The sequence below is a fragment of the Zingiber officinale genome, chromosome 8B (genome assembly GCF_018446385.1).
Source record: "Zingiber officinale cultivar Zhangliang chromosome 8B, Zo_v1.1, whole genome shotgun sequence".
NCBI classification, from domain to species: Eukaryota; Viridiplantae; Streptophyta; class Magnoliopsida; order Zingiberales; family Zingiberaceae; genus Zingiber; species Zingiber officinale.
The window spans coordinates 69,978,336-69,987,882 of NC_056001.1; the positions used below are offsets into that span (position 1 = coordinate 69,978,336).

General features: G+C 46.6%; 1 pseudogene; it reads left to right on the forward strand.

The window, feature by feature from the left end:
• The first annotated feature begins 4,121 nt into the window (after window positions 1-4,121).
• On the forward strand, window positions 4,122-7,268 carry LOC122013951 (annotated as a pseudogene).
• The last annotated feature ends 2,279 nt before the right edge of the window (window positions 7,269-9,547 follow it).

Consider the following 9,547-nt stretch of genomic DNA (forward strand, 5'->3'; position numbering starts at 1 on the left):
GTTTATGGGTTGATATTGGAATTAAGGATGAACTTATTATTTAATTGGATTAGAATTTAATTTGGCTAATTTTGTGGTATGATAGAATTAGCTAAACTAGACCTTATGTTTAATATACAGGACCTTGACGCGAGACGAGTATCTCGGAGTCAGATTGGACCTTTCTATTTTCAGAGGCGGGTACTTTTGACTTATGTCATTTGATATACATAGTAGTGAATTTAACAAGTTGCATTAATTATGTCCTTTATTCCTTTCGGTTAGTCATTACCCATTATCTGATACATGATTGATTGATTGCTTGATTTGCATCGCATGTATACTTTATTTGTTTATACATGCTTATAGGGGGTAGTGATATACCATGCTTCACCATGTTCAGGACCTAGGTTTTTTATACCTTCTGTTTACCTTTGATTCGATATGATTCGTTGACCCAGGGTGCACTTTTCTACATATATGGATTAGGTCAGGATGTTTTTATGGTTATTGTCATGCACCATTTGCATGATTGCATGCTGTGCGATGGTCCGCTCTATTATTGTTGAGCACATCGCCAGTTACATGGATCTGCACACACCACCACTCATGGGTTAGTGGTCGATTCAGGCAGAGTGTGTTGCAACAGAGACTCTGTTAGGCACCGTTGGTCCGCTCATGGGTAGTGTGACACAATGTGTTATCTGGCAGGGATTCCTCCCCGTCATCGTGTACCGGGAGTTGAGAACATTGCGCTCCCCCATTTATGATTTGGGGTAGGAGGATAGGTGTACTCCGACAGCATCCCGTCCACTCGGTCACTCATCAGGAGTAGTGACGACAGAGTGCACGGTTGTCACAGCCCTACCCACTCGGCCTCACTATTGTGTGAGATGATCGACTGGCGTTAGGGGTGACCAGGACGCATCATTGGCATCATATGCATGATGTATTTATTGCTTGTGTTTGCTGCATTTATATGCTGCATATTGTTTGGATACCTATGTTTGACATGCATACAGGATTTCCCTATCCCTCGGACTGTTTGACCTTATACTCAAGTTCTGGTTAGTACAGTTTCTCCCTGTTTACTTCAGATGCATTTTTATCCTTCTTATATCAGGAGACTGTACGCATGATTAGTGCTAGGTGTTATTTCCTTACTTTGTATATCAATTGTACCTGCTGAGTGTTGGACTCACCCCGCCTCCATTGTTGATATTTTCAGGTTGATGCTGTCAGGAGAGAGTTCCAGTTGTTGGTCCCTGCAGACCTCGAGGATATGTTTGGTTTTCTTTGGTTTCTTTTTTGTTCTAGACTGTTTTGAACATGTTATGTTTTGGATTATTCTGCTTATGGATATTGTATGGATTTTATTATTGCGATGGATTTGGATTTTATTCTACTACATGCCTGCCTGGACGGCAGAAGAGGTGAGTTCGTCGGATTTGAGCTTTACGAGTGTAGTTGAGTAGGGTGGATTTCGAGTCAGAGTACTTTTGTTTGTGATTACTATTATTAACTGCGTGGTTGTGACAGCCAGAGGCTGAATATCTATATAAACTGCGTGGTGATTATTTTTATTTATTGTTATTATTCCAGCCGCCTGTGGCTGAGGTATATGTGTTATGTAGAAGTTTCAGATTGTCCGCCGTGCAGGGGAGATGCTGCCGAAATTTCTTCGGACAGGGACTCCTCTGGGGCGTGACAATTTAGTGGTATCAGAGCACAGGTATACGATCTTTTGTTTTCGTATTTTTGATGTTTGGGATAACCTGATACCAATTTATTTACCTGGTATCAGAGCGCCAGAGTTTGGCGTCGCTTGTTGGATTTCCGTGTTTTGGATTTTTGAGATTTATCTGATACCAATTTATTGGTATCAGAGCAGGTTATGGATACCTGCTTTTGGTGTTCTGGATTTTTGGATGTCTATTTCGGTTTGTACAGATTTCCGTTATGGTTATGTTTCGAATTTTCGTTTCGGATTTATTTGGATTTCCGACGATATTCTCGTTCGGAATTTTGAGGTCAAAAGTTGGGGGCTGGACAGCGATGGAACATCTCCAGAAAGCAAATAGGTATGATGTTTATTTTATGATTTTTATACTTGTAGTAATATCTGTAATTTAATTTAATAGATATGAGACGATCTACTCGTATTGCTGCGAGACGTGGTGCTGGACGACCACGTACGAGGACCACGGGATCTTTGGATATGCCAGAGATGCCTACTGTTAGTGAGCCTGTCAGTCAGGGAAAGACTCAGCATGCTGCGGGCACGTTGGGCTTTCAGACCCCGACGGCTCCTATAGAGGTACCTACCTCGGTTGTGCCGAGCGTACCTATCCCTACAGTAGTTCCGGTACCATCAGAGGTACCATTGGCGTACCCGACATCTGCTCCAGCGCAGCCTACAGCGTATTCAGTACCACCGCCACTTGGACCTACAGCGTACCCGATACCAGTGGCACCTGTGCCCCCAGTGCCTACAGTAGCAGCAGCTGCACCATATCCGGTACCATTACCTACCGTACCTCCAGCTGCGGCCACTTATGTTCACCCGGCAGTACCACCGACGGCTTATGCTTCAGTATATACAGCAGCACCGGGAGTTCCTCCTCTGGTTTATTCCGCGGTACCACCTTTAGTATCAGCTCCAGTGTTTCCGCCAGTTCCTGCAGCCATCCCGACACAACTCACTGATATTGTCGCTGCACGAGCTAGGATTCCAGCATTGGCTGAGTCGATGAAGACTCGTTTCACTCTTTTCCGCGGAGATCTCGATCCGAGTATGGCTCTGTCATGGATAGAGACTATGGAGCACTATGGCTTGCTTCAAGTGGGAGAAAGCGAGTGGCTGCCTACCATTTATGGGATGAAGCTAATGCACGTGGATTACTCGACATTCTATTATTGGTGGCAGCGTCACATGGACCAGTTCGAGAGAGGTTTTGAGAGCTTCTTTCCTTGTCTTATCGGATGGCTCACAGCGAGTTTTATGAGTCGAGGCGAACAAGCTGCGATGTTGAATATATCTGAATTCCACGGTTGGCTAAGTTTTGTCGAGTTAGTTGCGGATGTAACTCGCATGATGCGCTTTATTCGGGGACCGGATGGTTATCTGCATATACGACTTGCCGGTTTAGGGATCACATCTTACTCGATGCATTGGATCGAGCTTTGATGATAGAGTTAGCTCGTGACAACATATCCGGACAGGAAAAGGAAGCATCTGGGTGAGACATCGAGGCGGATCCAGCGGACACGGTGACGAGGACAATATCGAGTAGTCGCGGTCGGTCGGTCGAGTTCTTAGGGTATCTCGTAGGCCTCGAAGTCGTGGTGGTCTTCTTGGGACATTCCGATTTTCTCGTGAGCCGCAACCACCTCGGTGATACTCATTGTTTGGATGTGGATCGAGAGATCACCTCACCCCTGCTCTGGAACAGTCGGTTTGCTTTTATTGCAAGCTGGGCACAGAGCCGAGATTGTCGGTGAAGGCTCGGCCTGGCTTCGGAGGGTCAGTCGAGAGGGCAGTCTAGTCGATCGAGGCATATCGAGGAGGGCAGAAAGCCCATTCTTCACAGCGTCAGCAGGGAGCAGCTCCCTCAGCAGCAACATTTGGCATGCTTGGACAGGAGTACTCCAGTGCTTCCATAGCACCCCAGAGTTCTATTCCAGGACCTTATTATCCGACTCAAGGGCAGTACCAGACTCAGTCCCAGCCAGCTGCACAGTATCAGTCACCATCCTCTCAGTCTTATCTGGCACATAGTCCAGCAGCACCTCAGTGGCAGGCTTCTGCCCAGCCGCAGCAGCCGCTGCCAGCATTACCACCTCCTCCTCCGCCAGAGACTGGATGTGTTCATGCGATTACCAGAGAGGATGCGCAGCGAGCCGACGGATCCGTTTTCCGCGGTACGATTTCCATTTATGCATTTTCCGCTGATATTTTGATTGATACTGGTAGTTCGCACTCTTTTATATCCCGTACCTTTATGCGGGAGATTGGTAGATTACCTACTGTTAGACTGCAACGGTTAACCGTCTCCCTACCGTCCGGTGATACTTTAGACGTCACCCAAGAGGTCAGAGGTTGCCCGTTAGACTTTGGCAACATGACACTTACGGTAGATCTTCTAGTATTGGAGATGATCGAGTTTGATATCATTCTTGGCATGGATTGGCTGTCAGTATATCATGCTACCGTTGATTGCCAGACGAGGGTGGTCACCTTCCGGCCTTCGAACCAACCCTCGTGGAGTTTCACTGGCATAAGAGATGACGACATCTCGATTATTTCGGCGATTCAGGCGCAGAAGTTGCTGTCTCACGGCTGTCATGGTTTTCTATTATCTCTTATTAGTACTGAAGACAGCAGCAGTTCGTAGCTCTCCGACATTTCTGTAGTCCGAGAGTATCCAGATGTATTCCCTAAGGAGCTTCCTGGTTTGCCTCCCAGAAGGCCAGTGGAGTTCACTATTGAACTGATTCCGGGAACCTCACCGACATCGAAAGCTCCGTATCGTATGGCACCGAAAGAGTTGAATGAGCTGAAGGTTCAACTCCAGGAGCTTTTGGATAGGGGATTTATACGCCCTAGTGTTTCACCATGGGGTTCTCCAGTATTATTTGTCAAAAAGAAAGATGGTACCATGAGGTTATGTATTGACTACAGGCAGCTGAATTCAGTGACCGTCAGAAATAAATATCCATTACCACGGATTGAGGATTTGTTTGATCAGCTCAGAGGTACTTCAGTGTATTCTAAGATTGATCTGCGATCCGGATATCATCAGCTGAGAGTCAGAGACTCAGATATTCTGAAGATAGCGTTCCGTACCAGATACGGTTATTATGAGTTTTTGGTAATGCCATTTGGGCTTACCAATGCTCCAGCGGTGTTTATGGACTTGATGAACCGCATTTTTCTGGAGTATCTGGATCAGTTTGTTATCGTTTTCATTGATGACATATTGGTCTATTCGCATTCCGAGGAGGAGCATGCACATCATCTTCGTACAGTTATGGAGATTCTTCGACGGCATTAGCTGTACGCGAAGTTCAGCAAGTGTGCATTCTGGCTATCTTCAGTCGGTTTTCTGGGACACGTGGTCTCTAGTAGAGGTATTTCAGTTGATCCTCAGAAGATCGAGGCTGTCACCGGTTGGGAGCAGCCGAAGTCAGTTCAGGAGATCCGCAGTTTTCTGGGATTGGCTGGATATTACCGACGTTTTATCGAGGGTTTCTCGCGTATTGCTATGCCATTGACACGTCTTACCAGGAAAGGCGTGAAGTTCATGTGGACAGAGGATTGCGAGACCAGCTTTCAGGAGCTGAAGCGGAGATTAGTGTCGGCTCCAGTTTTGGTTTTACCTTCTGGAGAGGATGGATTTGTACTCTACACCGACGCGTCTCTACAGGGTTTGGGTGCCGTTCTGATGCAGCACGGCAGAGTAGTCTCTTATGCTTCTCGTCAGCTGAAGGAGCATGAGAAGAACTACCCAGTTCATGACCTGGAGTTAGCCGCCATCATTTATGCATTGAAGATTTGGCGTCATCACCTGTACGGCATTACATTTGAGATTCTCACGGAACATAAGAGTCTCAAATACATTTTCACTCAGAAGGAGCTTAATCTCCGACAGAGGAGATGGATGGAGTTCCTGAAGGATTACGATTGTACCATTAGCTACCACCCGGGTAAAGCTAATGTGGTTGCTGATGCACTCAGCAGGAAGTCCAGAGGGACTTTGGCTTGCCACCGAGTTTCAGTTACGGACTTGATTCAGGGTTTCTCTGAGTTAGACATTGAGGAGCAGGGACCGACAGAGCAGGGTATTCTTATTACCATGGTTGCTCAGTCGTCGATCAGGACGAGGATCAAAGAGGCCCAGGCTGGTGATCAGCATTTGCAGTTCATTGGCAGTCAGATAGCTTCCGGGCAGCAGACCGAGTTCACACGAGATGAGGAGGGTATTATATACTTCTGAGGCAGATTATGCGTACCTCAGTCTCATCCGGTCTTACAGGAGCTACTTCAGGAGGCTCACCGTTCTCGATTTGCGATCTATCTAGGCGGGACCCGTATGTATCAAGATTTGAGACGTTCCTACTGGTGGAACGGTATGAAGAAAGACATCGCGGATTTCGTAGCTAGATGTCTTGTTTGTCAGCAGGTGAAGGCTGAGCACCAGAGACCTGCAGGGTTACTTCAGCGGATTCCTATTCCTGAGTGGAAGTGGGATCACATTACCATGGACTTTGTGGTGGGTTTGCCGAGGACACGACGAGGCCATGACGCGATTTGGGTAATCGTTGATCGATTAACCAAATCCGCGCACTTTTTAGCGATTCGGAGGACTGATCCCCTGGATCGATTGGTAGATCTGTATTGTAGGGAGATCATCAGACTACATGGAGTTCCGCTGAGTATCATTTCGGATAGAGATCCACGGTTCACGTCTCGTTTCTGGCAGAGTCTGCAGCAGGCCTTGGGCACACAGCTCCTTTTCAGTACAACCTTCCATCCACAGACAGATGGACAGTCAGAGCGGACCATTCATACTTTAGAGGACCTGCTGAGGTCATGTGTTATGGATTTCGGAGGCAGTTGGGAGGACCATCTGCCGTTGGTAGAGTTTGCCTACAACAACAGCTTCCATTCGGCTATCCAGATGACACCGTTTTAGGCGTTGTATGGTAGACCTTGTCGGACACCAGTCCTTTGGGATGAGGTTGGAGAGGCCCAGTTGTTGGGACCTCATAGAGTTCAGCAGGATGCAGAGTTGGTCCGTACTATCAGACGGAGGATGTTAGAGGCACAGGATCGCTAGAAGAGTTATGCTGATCGGAGACGCAGACCACTAGAGTTCTCTGTTGGCGACCATGTATTTCTGCGAGTTTCACCCATGAAAGGGGTGAAGAGATTTGGCCTCAGCGGTAAGCTAGCTCCGCGGTACATTGGCCCTTTCGAGATCTTGGAGAGGATCGGAGCGGTAGCTTACAGACTGGCACTACCACCGTCCCTGTCAGGCGTTCACGATGTGTTCCACGTATCGATGTTGAGGAGATATGTACATGACCCGACACATGTGCTGGCAGATATTCCAGTTCCAGTTCAGCCTGACATTACATATGAGGAGGTTCCGGTACGGATTCTCGACCGGAAAGAGCGTCAGTTGCGGAACAAGACTATCCGGCTAGTAAAAGTCGGATGGCAGCATCATTCGGACGAGGAGGCTACTTGGGAGCTCGAGGATACTATCCGAGCTCGATATCCCCATCTTTTCACTTGAGGTATGTGATTTAGTTTACCGTTCAACATTTATACTCTATATCTGTTGTTAGTACATGCTGATGGTAGATAACAGAAATTTGGGGACCAAATTTTTATTAGTGGGGGAGAATTTAAAATACCGGAAATAGGCGAATATTTATAAGGGAATTTTCCGGAATTTTTGGAAATTTTTCGGGAATTTTTCGGAGCTCGTACGGATAAGTTCACGGGGATAAAAAAAATGGGGTCCGGGAAAGCCTATTTGGGCTACCCCGATTTAAGTGAGGAAATGTTGATTTTCATTTTACTTTCTTTTCTTTTTCTATTTGTTTTTTTTTTCCTTTCCTCCATTCTTTCCCCCGCGTGCCGTGCCCGAACTGCACAAGGCAGTTGCTTCTCCCGATCACTTTCTCCTCTCTTCTTCTCCACACCGTCCCTGTGCCCTAGTCTTCTCTTCATTGCATCGCCGCACTCCTCTTCTCCGAGCCGATCCATCTTCGCCAGCCGACGAGAGACAAGGGAAGCCGGTTGCTTCTTCTCCGACGCGACATCGCTTCTGCCCTAGCCACCTCGCGCCGCCACCACTGCCGACGCCGACCCTCTTTCACTTTGCCCGACGCCTTCTCCCCTTCACCGACGCCGATCCAGCCGAGCCCTAGTGCCGGGTGCCGCCACTGTGTCTTGTCGACGCCGCCAGCCTTGTTCTCTAACGCCGGTCACCGCGACTCCTCCTCTTTTGGGCTTGCGACACAGCCGCCTTGCTTCTGCCTTAGCCTCCAACCGTCGGTTCTGTGTGATCTTGGAGGTCACGGATTGGTGTGGTTTGGTTGGGAAGGGACTGCTGATACAAAGTTGGGATTTAGGTATGAAATATTGGGCTTCAATTTGATTCATCTTGCAATCTTGAGATGTTGATGCAGTGTATTAGCATAACATGTGTTGTTTGGGCAGTAACTTTGTGATCCCCAGCAGCGGCTCTGATCTTGTTTTAGCATCCAACATCTTTGATTTTGGATCAACAGTGATACATACGAATTGAGGTAAGGAGTAGGGATTTGATGCATGATGTAGAGGATTGTTAGATTTGGTAAATACATTGAATTAGGTTGGAATTGGATTATTATGATGATGAATATGAAATAGGTTTATGGGTTGATATTGGAATTAAGGATGAACTTATTATTTAATTGGATTAGAATTTAATTTGGCTAATTTTGTGGTATGATAGAATTAGCTAAACTAGACCTTATGTTTAATATACAGGACCTTGACGCGAGACGAGTATCTCGGAGTCAGATTGAACCTTTCTATTTTCGGAGGCGGGTACTTTTGACTTATGTCATTTGATATACATAGTAGTGAATTTAACAAGTTGCATTAATTATGTCCTTTATTTCTTTCGGTTAGTCACTACCCATTATTTGATACATGATTGATTGATTGCTTGATTTGCATCCCATGTATACTTTATTTGTTTATACATGCTTATAGGGGGTAGTGATATATCATGCTTCACCATGTTCAGGACCTAGGTTTTTTATACCTTCTGTGTACCTTTGATTCGATATGATTCGTTGACCCAGGGTGCACTTTTCTACATATATGGATTAGGTCAGGATGTTTTTATGGTTATTGCCATGCACCATTTGCATGATTGCATGCTGTGCGATGGTCCGCTCCATTATTGTTGAGCACATCGCCAGTTACATGGATCTGCACACACCACCACTCATGGGTTAGTGGTCGATTCAGGCAGAGTGTGTTGCAACAGGGACTCTGTTAGGCACCGTTGGTCCGCTCATGGGTAGTGTGACACAACGTGTTATCCGGCAGGGATTCCTCCCCGTCATCGTGTATCGGGAGTTGAGAGCATTGCACTCCCCCATTTATGATTTGGGGTAGGAGGATAGGTGTACTTCAACAGCATCCCGTCCACTCGGTCACTCATCAGGAGTAGTGACGACAGAGTGCACGGTTGTCACAGCCCTACCCACTCCGCCTCACTATTGTGTGAGATGATCGACTGGCGTCAGGGGTGACCAGGACGCATCATTGGCATCATATGCATGATGCATTTATTGCTTGTGTTTGTGTTTGCTGCATTTATATGCTGCATAATGTTTGGATACCTATGTTTGACATGCATACAAGATTTCCCTATCCCTCGTACTGTTTGACCTTATACTCAGGTCCTGGTTAGTACATTTTCTCCCTGTTTACTTCAGATGTATTTTTATCCTTCTTATATCAGGAGACTGTTGGCATGATTAGTGCTAGGTGTTATTT